The 16,555-nt window shown below is 39.3% G+C and overlaps 1 non-coding gene across 1 annotated transcript; it reads left to right on the top strand.

The window, feature by feature from the left end:
- Nucleotides 1-1,985: 1,985 nt before the first annotated feature.
- TRNAK-UUU (transfer RNA lysine (anticodon UUU)) lies at nucleotides 1,986-2,058 on the top strand. The gene has a single exon. It is a non-coding gene; the product is annotated as a tRNA-Lys (tRNA).
- Nucleotides 2,059-16,555: the final 14,497 nt, after the last annotated feature.

Below are 16,555 nucleotides of genomic sequence, written 5' to 3'. Positions count from 1 at the left end.
TTTTATGATTGAAGTTTTGTTATTGTTTTCAGGTTCATGTGTTTGTTTGCAGTGAGGGACAATTCATATCTTGGAGTTGGATTTCTTCAGACACTTTGTAAACTTTGTTGGTATGTTTATTTTTCATGGATTTATTTTTCTTTCTCTGTCTCATTTGTCCTGTCTTCTTAATCACTATTTAAGTAGCCTCAACTCAGCTCCTAGGGTTTCACAAATCAGTAGCATATGTTACATGTCTTCAGGGATTTCCCATTTTTAACACTGAAGCTAATATTCCAATAATTGTCTAGCTTCCTATCATTTAGGATTCTTTGCTTTCTCCCTTCACTATCCATGCAATTGTTTTATCCAGATGCAAACTTAGACAACAGAAAGGTTTTACAGCTTTCATTTATGGATGCGGAAATTAGTCTCCAATCTCCAACCCCCATAAGATATACTCAGCCCTCTTTTCCCAGAGGAACTGAAATCTGGGACCCCACTGCCAGCTGCAGGTAACAGCACCCTATGTTGTAATGGATTTGCATACTCAGTCACTTCAGTTGTGTCCAATTCTTGCGACCCTATGGATTGTAGCCTGCCAGGCTCCTCTGTCCATGGGGATTCTCCAGGCAAGGACACTGGAGTGCATTGCAAGCCCTCCTCAAGGAGACCCTCCCAAACCAAGGATGGAACCCACATTTGTTTACATCTCCTGCATTGACACGTGGATTCTTTACCACTAGTGCTACCTATGGAGGTCCAAGTAATGGCTTTAGTCCCATTTCAATACAGTGGACTTGATCGTTTCTTATAAAAGATATTTTTAAATGATGACATGTATTTTAACTATAATTAAAATAACTGCATATAATTTCTACATATTGAATATGGAAGAGAGAGATTGAGAGCATCCAGATCTTCAAGATAATACAGCTAGCTATGGACAGAGGCAACTGACACAAATCTGGTTTCCCTTTGCCTAATTAAGACCACCACCTTACTCATTCATTCAGCAGTTTTCTTCCTGTATTCTCTGTTGGTTTATCTATAATTTGTTCACTCCTCCCCAATGTCCATTATGAGGTGACTATAAACCTAGACATTAGTTTTTAAGTTACAGACTTTTAAAATATTTAATCAGGAATGAAGTGTTTCTACATTTTCTAATATAAAACATTTTTCCTGAGTTTTTCTCTCTGTATAATCATTCAAGAAAAAAAGAAAAATCTATAATGTATCACTGATATATGATTCTTTAGTACTTTAGGAACAGCAACAGATAAAGATAATGGTAATTGGGAGATTACTCTTAAACTCTAATGTTTTTTGGCAAAATTGAGTGTATTTATGTAATATTTATGTTGTAAAATAAAGAATTTGAGTGACTATTGTTCTTGGTTCCTGAAAGGGAGATTAAATCCTTGTGATAGCTCCAGTTTTAGAAGTAGCTTTGTTATGCTATGAGATGAATTGCTGCACTCTCTAGAGAGCTTCAGAATGGAGCTGGTCTCAGACCTATGAAGGGTCCTATTAAAGGGTTGGAGCTGAGAGCCATGTGAGGTCAACCTGATCTCCCAGAAAACTCTGGACCCCAAAGTTCAGTAGAGTTTTCTGGATGGTAAACACACTGATTGCCAGAAGAATATGCCCTGATTCCATAAGAAAGAATACAGAAAGTCTACACTGCGACGAGTTGACTCACTGGAAAAGACTCTGATGCAGGGAAAGGTTGGGGGCGGGAGGAGAAGGGGACGACCGAGAATGAGATGGCTGGATGGCATCACCGACTCTGTGGACATGAATTTGAGTGAACTCCAGGAGTTGGTGATGGACAGGGAGGCCTGGCGTGCTGTGATTCATGGGGTCGCGGAGAGTCGGACACGACTGAGCGACTGAACTGAACTGAACTGAACACTGTCTCCAAGACCTTGCCTTACACATCTCCCCATTTGACTGGTCCTCCTGATTTGTATCCTTTGTAACAAAATTGTAATAAAGGGAATTCCCTGGTGTCCCAGTGGTTAGGACTTGGCACTTTTACTGCTGTGGCCCCAGGTTCAAGCCCTGGTCAGGGAACTAACATCCCACAAGCCACACAGCGTAGCCAAAGAAGATAAAACATAAAAACAAAATAAACCATTCCTTAAAATAACTGGTAAAGAGAAAATGTTGTAAAAATAAAACATTGTAATCAGAGGTATAGCACTTCCCTGAGTTCTGTGAGTTATTCTAGTGAGTTTCCAAACAGTGAGATGGGAACCCTCACTTTTAGACCCAGACAATCAGATGTGTGAGTGGTCTGAGGAACCCCCTGAACTTGTGGCTTGCATCTGAGGTGGAGATGGCCTTGTCGGGTACCCTGTCCCTTAATAAACCTGTAGTCTGACACTAACTCTGGTTGGTGTCAGAACTGATTTTCAGTACTCCAGTGAGCACTGGAATAGTTGACATAGAAATAGAATAAATTCTTATTTTAATCAAAAATTAACACCACTGGGTCAGACACATAAGTATTTTATAAAATCTGATTTGGAAACTTTAAGAATAGAAAAGCCAAGAAGAGACATGTTTCTAAATTTTAGTAGCTGGCTGCCCCCTACTGACATTGCCTTAGTCACTGCTAGTATGCAAGTCTAAAAAGCTGATGGAGTTTCTTGGTTTTTGAAACAGCTATTTCTATAAAGTTGAAAATTTTTCTAACGCTTGGTTACAGCATTGATTTAACTCAACAGTCTACTCTGTGAAATTTAAAGTCTATTGCAATCCTTAGGTATCAATGATCATTAAAATAAAGAGGCTGCTGCTCTTTGGCAAATAAAGTCTAAAGTATAGAGAGCTTAGTTTTTCTAAACTACTCTTCCGTTCCGTTCCGTTCCGTTCCGTCACTCAGTCGTGTCCGACTCTTTGCGACCCCGTGGACAGTAGCCTACCAGGCTTCTCTGTCCATGGGATTCTCCAGGCAAGAATAGTGGAGTGGGTTAGGTAAGATATAAAGAGACCTAGCGTTTATCTTGGAAAAGGAAATGGCAACCCACTCCAGTGTTCTTGCCTGGAGAATCCCAGGGATGGGGGAGCCTGGCGGGCTGCCGTCTATGGGGTTGTACAGAGTCGGCCACGACTGAAGCGACTTAGCAGCAGCAGCAGCAGCGTTTATCTAATTTAATCTTGAGCGAATAACTTTAACATGTCAAGCCTACATTTCCTTATCTGTAAATTGAAAGTACTCTACAAAATTATTTCTGAATTTCCTTTTATATAACAAATTATTATTTTTTTTTCAAAAAGAAAGGAGTCAAAGGACTTAATATATCAAACAGGAGTAATATATTATATATTTATAATATATTACACTAGGATAAGTAAAAATTCTAATTTTTTTAGTTCTGAATTTTAAGAAATTTATGTTCTATAAATTTTTGAACTTGTACTTTCTCTAGGGAGGCCTAGAGATAAGTTATAGAATATATTCTTCAAAGATGTAGAACAAAAAGGTAAAGTGGTTAGAGGGAAGGACTGCTGCTGCTGCTGCTAAGTCACTTCAGTTGTGTCTGACTCTGTGTGACCCCATAGATGGAAGCCCACCAGGCTCCTCCGTCCCTGGGATTCTCCAGGCAAGAACACTGGAGTGGGTTGCCATTTCCTTCTCCAATGTGTGAAAGTGAAAAGTGAAAGTGAAGTCGCTCAGTGGTGTCCGACCCATAGTGACTAGAGCCTGGTAATTGATCCACTCAATAAAATTGCAAAGATCCAGTGCCTAAGGTGTTCAGCAAACACAGTAAAGCGTTTGCTCAGTAAAGGTCCAGTAAAGAGTTGGCATGATGGAGCCAAGATAAATAACATAGGTATACTGGGCAGGAGATGGGAAATTAGCAATAGGAATAATGCTGAGCAATGCTCAGAAAATCAGGTAGTACTAGCATTAGAGAAATCTGTCTCCAAGAAGTGAACCATGATTCGGAAACTATAAGATAAACACATTAACAGAAATGCATGTTTTCAAATTTCCTAGGTGGTGAAACTAAAGCCTTTGCCAACAAAGGAGACTGTCAGGATTTACCAGCAATCCTGCAAGATCCAAGAGAGAAGCCCAGGCTGCTACTTGTATTAAAAAAAAAAGAAAAAATAGGCTCTGAACTTTCATCATTAGGACACCATGCAATAGCCAAGCTGGAAACAATGATGACCCAAGGCATCACTTTGGAGTACAGGGATCAGCATTGAGCACTGTGTCCCAAATCATCTGAAGGAGTATATTCACTATCAATGCCTCAAGTTGGTATTGGCCTGGGAGCTTGAGGTGGGTTGAATCTGTGGGAAGAGAAGTCAGTGGGCCAAGCCAGGAAGGGGGGAAAGGAAGAGGGAGAAAAAACAATGAGCATAGGTTAAACAAACAAACAAAAAAACACCTGGGAGACGGCATCTAGCAACAATACAGCACACATCTGTCCAGCAAATTCCAACGAACCTGACAAGTTAAATTTAAAACAGTTTTTAAAAATAATTCTATAAAAGATTAAAAATCTTCCCTCAAATATGATGTAGAACGGGCAAATGCCGCTTTTGAACTGTGGTGCTGGAGAAGACTCTTGAGAGTCCCTTGGACTGCAAGGAGATCCAACCAGTCCATTCTAAAGGAGATCAATCCTGGGTGTTCATTGGAAGGACTGATGCTAAAGCTGAAACTCCAATACTTTGGCCACCTCATGCGATGAGTTGACTCACTGGAAAAGAGCCTGATGATGGGAGGGATTGGGGGTGGGAGGAGAAGGGGACGACAGAGAATGAGATGGCTGGATGGCATCACTGACTTGATGGACATGAGTTTGAGTGAACTCCAGTAGTTGGTGATGGACAGGGAGGCCTGGCGTGCTGTGATTCATGGGGTCGCAAAGAGTCGGACACGACTGAGCAACTGAACTGAACTGAACTGAAACTTAACATGAAGCAGAAAATAAGCCCAAAATAATGTTCTATGCATTTCTGCTGCTGCTGCTGCTGCTAAGTCGCATCAGTCATGTCCAACTCTGTGCAACCGCATAGACGCCAGCCCACCAAGCTCCCCTGTCCCTGGGATTCTCCAGGCAAGAGTACTGGAGTGGGTTGCCGTTTCCTTCTCCAATGCATGAAGGTGAAAAATGAAAGTGAAGTCGCTCAGTCGTATCCGACTCTTAGCGACCCCATGGACCGCAGCCTACCAGGCTCCTCTGTCCGTGGGATGTTCCAGGCAAGAGTACTGGAGTGGGGTGCCGTTGCCTTCTCCATCTATGCATTTCTACTTGGCACCAAATTGAACTCCAAAAATAACCTTAAATATTCTCACAAATCTAATACCATGTGTGTCAAAACCCAACTTTGTCATTTATTAGGTTTCTGAAAGGCTTCCCTGGTGGCTCAAATGTTAAAGAATCCACCTGCAGTGCTGGAGCCCTGGGTTCAATCCCTGGGTTGGGAAGATCCCCTGGAGAAAGGATTCTGGCCTGTTTTCTGAATTCCTCCAGTATTCTGGTCTGGAGAATCCCATGGACTGTATAGTACACTGAGTCACAAAGATGTCTCAATTAGTCAGATATAAATCAGATATCATTCATAATTCTTGGAACTCTAGAGCATTTTCAGGATTTAAAAATACATACATATAATAAGCCTTTATGTAGAAAACAGTTTCACTGACAGAACCCATAATGTTTTATTAAACATGTCCGTCAGTTTATAATATATTTCAAATCTCATTACTGCTATGATAATCACCTAGGAGTGTGTTACAGGTGAATATATATGTACAATACAAGCTACTAGTCAGGAAACTACAACAAAAATATGCAGAGTAATTCCCCAGAATCCATGTATATAACACATTTATAAATGGCACATGCTCATATAGGAAGAAGTGTGAGATGTTAGTAATAACATACAAAGGAGAAGTATGGAACACTGGATCATTATAATGAAATATAACTTTACAATTGCGTATATTAAGACAGATCAAAGATATAGGACCAAATAATTTTTAATCACAAAGTTACTTTTTCAAGTATTAATAATATGGAGGAGTCCTTTTGTAAAACCTCTTAGTATAAAACAGCTGGATTCTGGAGGAAAAAAATTTCCATTTTTCACAAAAAGTAAGGGAAACCACCTGAGTGTCACTCAAACAACCACAAACAACCTATGAACTGAAACCAATGGGGTGAGCACTGAGAATATATGAAGAGTGGAGTTGCCCTGAAGGTAATTGCTGACACAGGTTTGATTAGTTTTGGAAAATGCTAAATCTAAAGTTCTGTAACTGAACCGGTGATGGTTCAGGGTCTGGAGAAGTGTCCTCTGGCTTTAGCAAAAGCCAATACAAATACCATCAGTATGAAAGTATCCTCAATCCAATCAAATCGATTTTCTGTATGTAAAGATTAACCAAATACGTACTCACTTTCAAAATTTATCAACATCCAAGGAAATAAACTATCATGAGAGTCAACAAAAACAGACAAGTATGACTTCTAATACTGTTATTAGCAAAAAAGACTACAGAATAGTTGTTGATATTTGCAGAAATTAAAAATAACTTGTAACTTACTTATTTTATACATGGCATTTTGTGCCTCTTAATCTCCGTACCAATGTCTGATGCTACTGACTAATACAAATGAAGAGAGAGCAGAGACAGGTTAGCCTTGATGCTTTGAGTAGACAGATGCTTTTGTTTGTTTGTTTGATTCTTTCTTTCTTTTTTACAGTCTATACAGTGAATGACCCCAGATGAAGTTATATCTAGATACATGATGAAGGTGTTAGTCAATCAGTCATGTTTGACTCTATGCGACCCCATGGATTGTAGCCCTCCAGGCTCCTCTGTCCATGGGATTTCCCAAACAAGAATACTTGAGTGGGTTACCATTCCTTTCTCCAGAGAATTTTCCTGACCCAGGGATTGAACCTGGGTCTCCTACATTGCGGGCAGATTCTTTATCATCTGAGCTATCAGGGAAGCCCAAAAAAGAGAGGCATAGTAGAGAGAAAGAAATAACAGATGAAAAAATATATACAGTTGATAGATACTTAATAAATATTTGTAGCAATAAACCTATAAAGTAGGAAATATAATTGACAACATTTCACAGATCAGGAAACTCAAGTTTAGCAGAGTTGAGTAATCTGTCCAATGGATCAGATCATCCTAATATATCCTAAAGTCTGAGACGTCAAGTAGGGTGCTCCCCATCAGAGCTCTGATGCCTGCATCTCCTAGGGATACTCACTTACTTTCCCAACCCTTCTGATTTTTCCTTCTTTTGGTTTATCATGTCAAAAAATGTCATTCTGCTATAATTTTTGATGTGCTTTGAGGAGACCAGCCCAGGGAAGATCCTCAGGATGACTTTGAGCACCTCAAGGACAAGAAGATGCCTGGGCAGTAGGAGACTAATGGATCTCCTATCGGTAGATGAACTGTGACAAAATTACCTAAGGATACTAGGTACTCTTAATTAACTAAAATAATGGCTTCCCAGTGCTATACAAAGAACACTATGTTCACAAACATGAAGAGAAAGCTATATCCACAAGTCTAGAATCTCTGCTACCAACTAGTGGTCAGAGGAGTCAGAGGAGTGGGTTTGGCAGGCAGGGATTTGAAAGCTGATCTTGCATTACTAAGTCATGCTCCCAATTCACAAGGAATAGACAAAGGGTAGGTCAGGAGCCCAGAGTCTGCCTGTGCAGCCTTTCACAAGTTGGGTCTTACTCAAACCTGGTCATGAGCTCCCCTGGTAGCTAATTCTATATAATCGGGAGAGGGAATATGGGGTTCTCTATATAATCGGGAGAGGGAATATGGAGAGGGACATCCACAACTATTCAATAAAAGTAAAAAAAATAAGAAGAATGATAACTAATTTCATTGAATGTTTCTCTATATCAAGTAGTATTTTAAGTCCTTTTAAATAAATCACTTTCTTGAATCTTAACAACATCCTATTTTAATCCCAATTTAAAGATGAGGAAGCTGAAAGAGAGCAGTTAAATAACTTTTTCAAGACATGCTGATTATAAACTGGAGAGCCATATTTCAAGCCCAGGAAGTCTGGCTATAGAGCCTGGACTCTAAAAATCATCATCTTTCTTTAACAAGTGTAAGTAAATCCTATAAGTGCTAACATTTTTAGAAGTAAAAACATAGGATGTTTACAATGACCAGCTGTGTAAAGCATTTATCATGGAAAATTTCAAAACTGCATTTTGAGAAGAATGTTAAGAGCAGTGTTAGCAAACCCTGCCAAGAAAATTCTAAAAACTTAGAAATCAAAGAAGAGTTCTGCAGAGAAGAGTAAGCTTTAGCAGAACCAAAAAAGGGCTAAGACACTGATCTATCTTTAAGGGAACAAAGAATCTGCAGTCACAGAGTAATGAGCCACGTTCCACACCTCCTTTCTCAGTGCTGAGGGGAGCTTCCTTCATTGCTGAGCTGGCTACAAAGTGCTACTCATTCAGGTGCCTGGGGGATGATCTGTCCTAAAGGATTAGAATATGTAAAGACTGATCTCATCACTTACAGGAGTTTTGTTAGTCACAGGAAAGTTCAAAGGAGTTCTTTGTGCTAAGTTGCTTCTGTCCTGTCCAAATCTTTGTGACCCTATGACTGTAGTCCATCAGGCTCCTCTGCCCATGGGATTCTCCAGGCAAGAATACTGGAGTGGGTTGCCATGTCCTTCTCCAGGGAGTCTTCCTGACCCAGGGACTGAACCCAGGTCTCCCGCATTGTAGACAGACTCCTTACTGTCTGAGCCACCAGGGAAGGGAGCAATTTCATCTGTCTCTTGCACCGGCAGGTGGCTTCTTTACCACTAGCGCCACCTCAACAAAACAAATTCCGTTTGTAAAATGAAGCTGAACAATTCTAAACTTGTGTTTTTCCCAGGTAAGCTGAGTTTGTGGTAATAATCCTGCACTGAAAAATACCATCACCATTTTCTCAAATTAGTTGACAACACAAATCTGGGAGGATACCATAAAAAGAAGTTGTCAACCAACATCGTGAGATTGTGACAGTTAAGACCTTATATAATGGACTAATTTGTGTCTCCCACCCAAATTCATATGTTGACTCAATTGTGGAAGAAAACCTCTGCCTATAAAAAAAAAGACTATAATCTATTTCATAGTATGTTTAAACTTTGTCATTTCTTTTCACTCATCTGATACAAATTTAAAGCCTATTTTCTGTCAGGAACTGTGTAAAATCCTAGAAGATAATAGAAACTAAAATAATCACTGAGTCACTTAAAAGCAGTCTGCAGTGTGGTTAGTATGTCCCTCTAAATTAAAATGCTAGGCCCTTAACTAGCTAGGTGGCCATGAACATGTAACTAAAGCTCTCTGTGCTTCAATATCTTTTTTTTTTTAATTAGAAATTAAGGCCCACTTTCCAGTAGGATTTTCTTTTTAATGGAGCAAATAAAATAACATTTACACAATATCTGGCACTAATAAATATTCAATAAGTGCAATTTATTATTATCATTGCTATTATTTCTATAATAATGTAGAGTCATTCTACCACTAGCAGAAATTCCTAAAATAACATAAAACTACCCCCGCTTTTTCTTTAATCCCTCCTTTAGTTCAGTTCAGTTCAGTCGCTCAGTCATGTCCGACTCCTTGCGACCCCATGAATCACAGCACACCAGGCCTCCCTGACCATCACCAACTCCCGGAGTTCACTCAAACCCATGTCCATCAAGTTGGTGATGCCATCCAGCCATCTCATTCTTGTCGTCCCCTTCTTCTCCCGCCCCCAATCTTTCCCAGCATCAGAGTCTTTTTCAGTGAGTCAACTCTTTGCATGAGGTGACCAAACTATTAGAGTTTCAGCTTTAGCATCAGTTCCTCCAATGAACACTCAGGATTGATCTCCTTTAGAATGAACTGGTTGGATCTCCTTGCAGTCCAAGGGACTCTCAAGAGTCTTCTCCAACACCACAGTACCTGTTTTAAAAATATAAAAGCGTTGAAAGAGATTGTAAGAGAGCAGCCCCCCTGAGTGGGTCTCCACCCTTCTTCAAGGAAGCAACAGATTGCATTGTGAGAAGCAAGAAGACAAAGCAAGAACCAGTGCTTCCTCCTTCCCTTCAGCCTAAAGATGGGAGGCTTCCCCTGAACCACTTGGAAAGCTTGGAATCTGTTGCCTCCAAATTGGGAGAGTCTGTGCTGCCTGGAATACACATGGTGTGTGGACCAGAAGAGGAAAAGGGAGAGAAGAGGGCTTCAGACATAACTATGCTCCCACCAATGGTGGGGGCCAAACATGAATGATTTTTCTTGTGGACTAGATGTGGGCTCAAAGGCAGGAAAAACGTGTACCTGGAGCCATTTCAAACTCTTCTAAGATGACAACCTGGAGATGGGAAGTGACAGGGACTCCAACAGGGAGAAGACACACACAGAATATGCCCCCAGAAACTGGCTGAGGGAGTAGTGACCCTCCAAATGGAAGGTCACTAAAAAAAGAACCAGGTCTAAACATCTCCTACAGTCAGAGAGGAAGTTCATTCATGACATATTTAGTCATCAGTCAAGCAAGAACATGACTGTCCATCCTCTCTTCTCCCTTCCTTCCCCTTATTCGTCCCTGGTTATTCTCTAACACAACAAGGGGGGAAGATGAATAAAAAGACTGCTTGACATCTCCCAGCCCCTTCCCACCTAAGGCTTCTGGTCAACCAACTGTAGATAACACAAGAAGCAGAAAAAGGGAGTGAAATAGGAACTCTGATGGAAGAGTGAAATATTAGTGCAAATCTTACACAGAATACTAGATTTGTGACTTGATGGAGTATCTAGTGCTTTAAAGTAACCATAATTTTGTGCTTACATTTTTGTATCTTTACTAAGAATGAACATAACGGTCTTGGATCTGCTCAGTGTTCATCCATGACAGAGAAAATCTCTATTGGTGAGTACGTTGTAAAGGGCAGGGGCAATTGGAGATAAAAATAGCTTTTCTTTATGATTACAGCCCAATCTTGTACCTTTTCAGTGCATCATTTACACAGTTATCAAAAACCCACTGCATGCTAGGAAATGTACTGAGAACTACATTGCTAGTCAACACTGAAGGGTGTCTATGAGCTTGGCGCCCTGCTAAATTCTTTTCAAGCATAATCTTAATTGTTCCTCAGACAACTTTATGAAGGACATACCACTGTTGTTTACATTTGTTCAATTAGGGCAAAAAGTACAGACATCATGTTAAATAATTTTTACAAGGTGACTTAGTAAATTAAGTGGTCAGCCAGGATTTTATTTCATTTCTAGCAGAGTCATTTATATATTTATTGTTTTCCCAGAGGGTCATTTTTCTATTTATTATTAAAGTTGTTTTATTCAGAAAGAGTAGTGTTAATGTAGTGGGGGCCCACTAGCCTACACCTACATTTTAGTAATCATTTTCTAACAGTTTCCAATCATGTGTCTAGAAATAGTCCCTTAAAACTTGATTCCATTCCATCAAGGAGCACAATGATCCAATAAGCAAATCTGAGTCCAGGTTGTAATAAACCCTCAGTGGATTTAGAAAAGATGGGGTTAAAATAGAATGTCAAGAGAATTCCAGTGCATCTAAGATAGAAGCAAATGAAAGAGTTTTCTCTCACCCATAGGGCATGTGCTGTGCACTCAGAGTTCAAACAAACGGCTCAGATTTCATTTAGAAACAATTAGGACAACCAAGTAAACATCTGCTAAATGGACATCACAGGATCCATGACTTATACATGCCATGTGAGTAAATAACTTTAAGTTAATATTCAATCACTGTGTACTGGATATGATCACTCTATAAAGCAATCCTGTAACACAAATGTAGAAAAACATTATTTCCAAGAAAGATACAGTTGGTTTGGAATCTGATAGCAATTCCCTTTTATTAACATATAGCTCTCTAACCCAAATGACAAACTATGCACGTTTCATTGTGTATTGAAATAGCAAGCTATACCTTCATCACAGTCCGGTTGTAGAAATTAATAATGAAAAGAGTGTTTGGATTATACAAATATGGTCTGCTTACATTTTCAGGCCTGAGAAAAAAGTTTTTCTTACATAGCACCAAGAATGAAAGCCTAAAGCAAGACTTAAACACTTAGTTTCAAGAATAAAGACTAGCTGAAGAATAATTCATGAATTCATAAATCATCCATTTCTATTGCAACTAGTACATGGCCATCAATAAATTAGAGAAGTAATATGTTTGCTTCTGTGTTACAACCATATTAAATTATTAAAACACTGTGTCTACCACTTGGAGTATGATTTTTATTATTGTTTTCTGCTATAGATTTTCATTTAGCCTTTGGATAGCATCCATATTCACAAAGTGCTTTGTAGTCATTTACTACTTTTCAGTGGCAGCACTCTAAGGGTACCTACAATATTGAAAGAGAAATCTGGCCTTAAAGAAGACTTAGAAAAGCCAGGGAAGAGAATGGTTTTATTTTTTCTGTGCCCCCCAAAATCTGAAATCCATACCTTGTCTAGTTTAAAAACAAACCTCTGTTTTATTTAGGCAATACTTTTAAAATTATTTTTAAAGGTTTAAGTCAAATAGTTTTACATGTATTTCAGTATTTTGAATGTGAAATTGATGGTCTGGATTCTATGACTGGCAGTTTCTCGACTACTCATTTTCCCTGGTGTCACTTAATACGTGATATCAATACATGTTAGTTATTTAGTTACTCGATATTTTTAGTTACTTAATACATGCTAGTTGTTCAGTCATGTCTGATTCTTTGCAACCCTATGGACTGTAGTCCACCAGGCTCCTCTGTCCATGGGATTCTCCAGGCAAGAATACTGGAGTGGGTAGACATTCCCTTCTTCAGGGGATCTTCATGACCCAAGTATTGAACCTGGGTTTCCTGCATTCAGGAAGATTCTTTACCATCTGAGCAACCAGGGAAGACCCAATACATGATGTACATGCTTAATTCCTCTAGGACAAGTAGACAAAGTAGACAGAAGCCCCCTTAGGAAACTGTCTTCATGTATTTAATAATTTGGATGAAACTACTCCTGTTGCTATACTGAAACACTAATGGAAGTAGATGTGTCCACAAAGTTAGCTAGTGAGAAATAACTTACTTTGCTATAAGTCAAAGTTCATCACATCAAATGGCCAAGGAAGTTCAGTTCAGTCTCTCAATCGTGTCCGACTCTTTGCAACCCCAAGGACTGCAGCAGGCCAGGCCTCCCTGTCCATCACCAACTCCCGGAGCTTACTCAAACTCATCTTCATTGAGTCAGTGATGCCATCCAACCATCTCATCCTCTCTCATCCCTTTCTCCTCCCGCCTTCAATCTTTCCCAGCATCAGGGTCTTTTCAAATGAGTCAGCTCTTTGCATCAGGTGGCCAAAGTAATGGAGTTTCAGATTCAGCATCAGTCCTTTCAAAGAATATTCAGGACTGATTTCCTTCAGGATGGACTGGTTGGATCTCTTTGCAGTCCAAGGGGGAGAAGGCAATGGCACCCCACTCCAGTACTCTTGCTTGGAAAATCCCATGGATGGAAGAGCCTGGTGGGCTGCAGTCCATGGGGTTGCTAAGAGTCAGACACGACTGGGAGACTTCACTTTCACTTTTCACTTTCATGCATTGGAGAAGGAAATGGCAACCCACTCCAGTGTTCTTGCCTGGAGAATCCCAGGGACGGGGGAGCCTTGTGGGCTGCCGTCTATGGGGTCACACAGAGTCGGTCACAACTGAAGCGACTTAGCAGCAGCAACAGCAGCAGTCCAAGGGACTCTCAAGAGTCTTCTCCAACACCACAGTTCAAAAGCATCAATTCTTCAGTACTCAGCTTTCTTTATAGTCCAACTCTCACATCCATACATGACCACTGGAAAAACCATAGCCTTGACTAGACGGACCTTGGTTGGCAAAGTAATGTCTCTGCTTTTTAATATGCTGTTTAGATTGGTCATAGTTTTTCTTCCAAGAAGGGAATATCTTTTAATTTCCTGGCTGCAGTTACCATCTGCAGTGATTTTGGAGCCCAAGAAAATAAAGTCAGCCACTGTTTCCACTGTTTGCCCATCTATTTGGCATGAAGTGATAGGACCAGATGCTATGATCTTAATTTTCTGAATGTTGAATTTTAAGCCAGGTTTTTCCACTCTCCTCTTTCAGTTTTATCAAGAGGCTCTCTAGTTTTTCTTCTCTTTCTGCCATAGGGTGGTATCATCTGCATATCTCAGGTTATTGATATTTCTTCTTGATTTCAGCTTGTGCTTCATCCAGCCAACCAAATGAAAAATGAAAAACAATCTTTTACTGAACTAATACTTTCAAACCTAGATTTCTTTTGCTCAAGTTCTGAGTAGGCCTCAGATGGAGGAATGGAAGCTGACTTTAGATGCTCTTGAGGTCTTTGCAAACCCTTGACTAGGTGTATCATCTGGCAAGGTCTTCAGGACCATCTGCTAGGTCAACTCCATTTCACATGTAAGGAATATGAAGGGCAGATACAGAGGCTCCTAAACCTTCTTTGGTCTCCTCTGGTGTATTGAAACAGTAAGGAATTCACAGTGAATATCTTCCTTGACCATTTGGAATATTATTTTGATTATTGAAATGAAATGGTAAATTATTGAAATAAAGTTATTTATTCCTACCCATTAGAAAGTATTAGATTAATACAGGTAGATTCACTTTTTTAAAGTTAGACTAATTACAGTTGCATTGCTGTTCGTAGGCCTTAGTGTTATAGTCAGTTGAAACAATTATTTTCACTGTCCTTATTCAAAGATAATTTAAATAAATAATCTAAACACAGAATGAGTTCAAGTCAGCACCTATCAAAAGTCCTAAGTGACTTTACATATATCACTCTCTAGGGCTACAAAGGAGCAATTTGCATTCTGACCATAAGAAAGTCCTAATCATTGTAACTATGGAGGAGTCAGTGTTATGAATGATTTGTCATGGGCAGACGTAACAGCATAATAAACTTTATTTACTGTAATCCTGCCCCTGCCAGGAAGACTTATTTCAGTTTTTTTTTCTTTTGGCAAGATCACAAGGTTCTTTTTAAGTAAATGAATAAATATGAGCCACTGAATATGATTTCACATCCTACTTGAATGAATGCAGTAGCAAAAATGATGCATGACCTAGTTTTCTCTGATTTCTGCCTACAAAGCAGCATATAGTACCATCTATTAATTAAGATATACCACTTTAAAAATGAAATACTCAAAAAAATCATTATTGTCTCCTAGGTTTTGAATACTATCACTGAATATAGATTCATATGGCATGGTGCTAACATGTAAATATTAATGTCTTATAAACACTTGATAGAATAAAATATGGCATCTCCTTATCACAGAAGTCAACACAGCATGGAACACAGAGAACATTGACCCATATTAGCATGCCATAAGAATATGTAATAAAAATGTAGTACATGAGGCTCTTTATATCATTATTGAGTAATAAATTGTCAAGCTATGAGTCTGGGAAAGACATCGCTGATGTTTTACTCTGCTGAGAAATCAAATCAGGTTTTTATGTGATGTCATTCCACAGGGACAATTCTAAAAGAAACATTTTCAGAAGATCTTTCAGACATTTAACACGTATTTTTTTCTGTTGCATAGGCAGCTGTTAGCCTGTGTATTCAAAAATGAAAACCAAAATCAGATAAAATTGGATCACAAGCCATTTCTGTTATAAACAAATTGAACACTAGCTAATGGGCAAGTAAAAGACAAATCACAAATAAAAAAACATAAAAAATAATCGAGAAGGAAATGGCAACCCACTCTAGTAATTCTTGTTTGGAAATTCAATGGACAGAAAAGCCTGGTGGGCAACAGTCCATGAGTTCACAAAGAATCATGAACATGTACAAACACACATACCTTTAAAAAAAAGAATAATAAATTTGAAGAGCTTTAAAAAATAAAAATAAAAGAAACGTGTAGTTTAAAAAAAAAAAAAGAACACCTCTATCAGCTTCAGGCCCAAACTCATCATACCTAGTCAAGGGCCCCAGAAGAGAATACACTTGGCGAATGAGCTGGGTACATGGTTATCAAGCAGCAGATGGGGAATTCAGAAATGGCTAGAAGGTATTAAGAGAAAAGCTGGGTGACAGCACAGCTGGAACCATGAAGGATTCAATTGAAATTGACTAGATAAACAGAATCAGGTATGACACAGATCTAGAGAATCTATAAAAAGGAGAGAAAACCAAGTCTAGAACTCTGGAGCTTAAGCAAAGAGATTTTTATCAGTTCTATTCAGCCTTGTCTAAGTCAGGGAGAGATGCTGAAAAGGACACCATACCTCCTAAAGCAATCTTTCCTCTTTAATTTCCCTTTACACCCAGACTGGACATGTAAACATGGAGAGAAAGCAAGACAACAGAAAGGGCATTTTGATGGAGTTGAACACAAGAGGAGAGAGTTCTGAGAAGGTAGACACAGGCCATAGGGTTAAAGGGTCTTAAATTCTGGACTCGGACATTTAAGAGCAAAGACATAAAAGTAGATGTGTCTGTTACTCCCTGACCC

The sequence above is a fragment of the Moschus berezovskii genome, chromosome 3 (assembly GCF_049115385.1).
Source record: "Moschus berezovskii isolate FMDL1 chromosome 3, NW_MosBer_1.0, whole genome shotgun sequence".
NCBI lineage: Eukaryota > Metazoa > Chordata > Mammalia > Artiodactyla > Moschidae > Moschus > Moschus berezovskii.
Note: the sequence above shows the minus strand (reverse complement) of the source record. Positions and strands in the feature narration are given on the sequence as shown.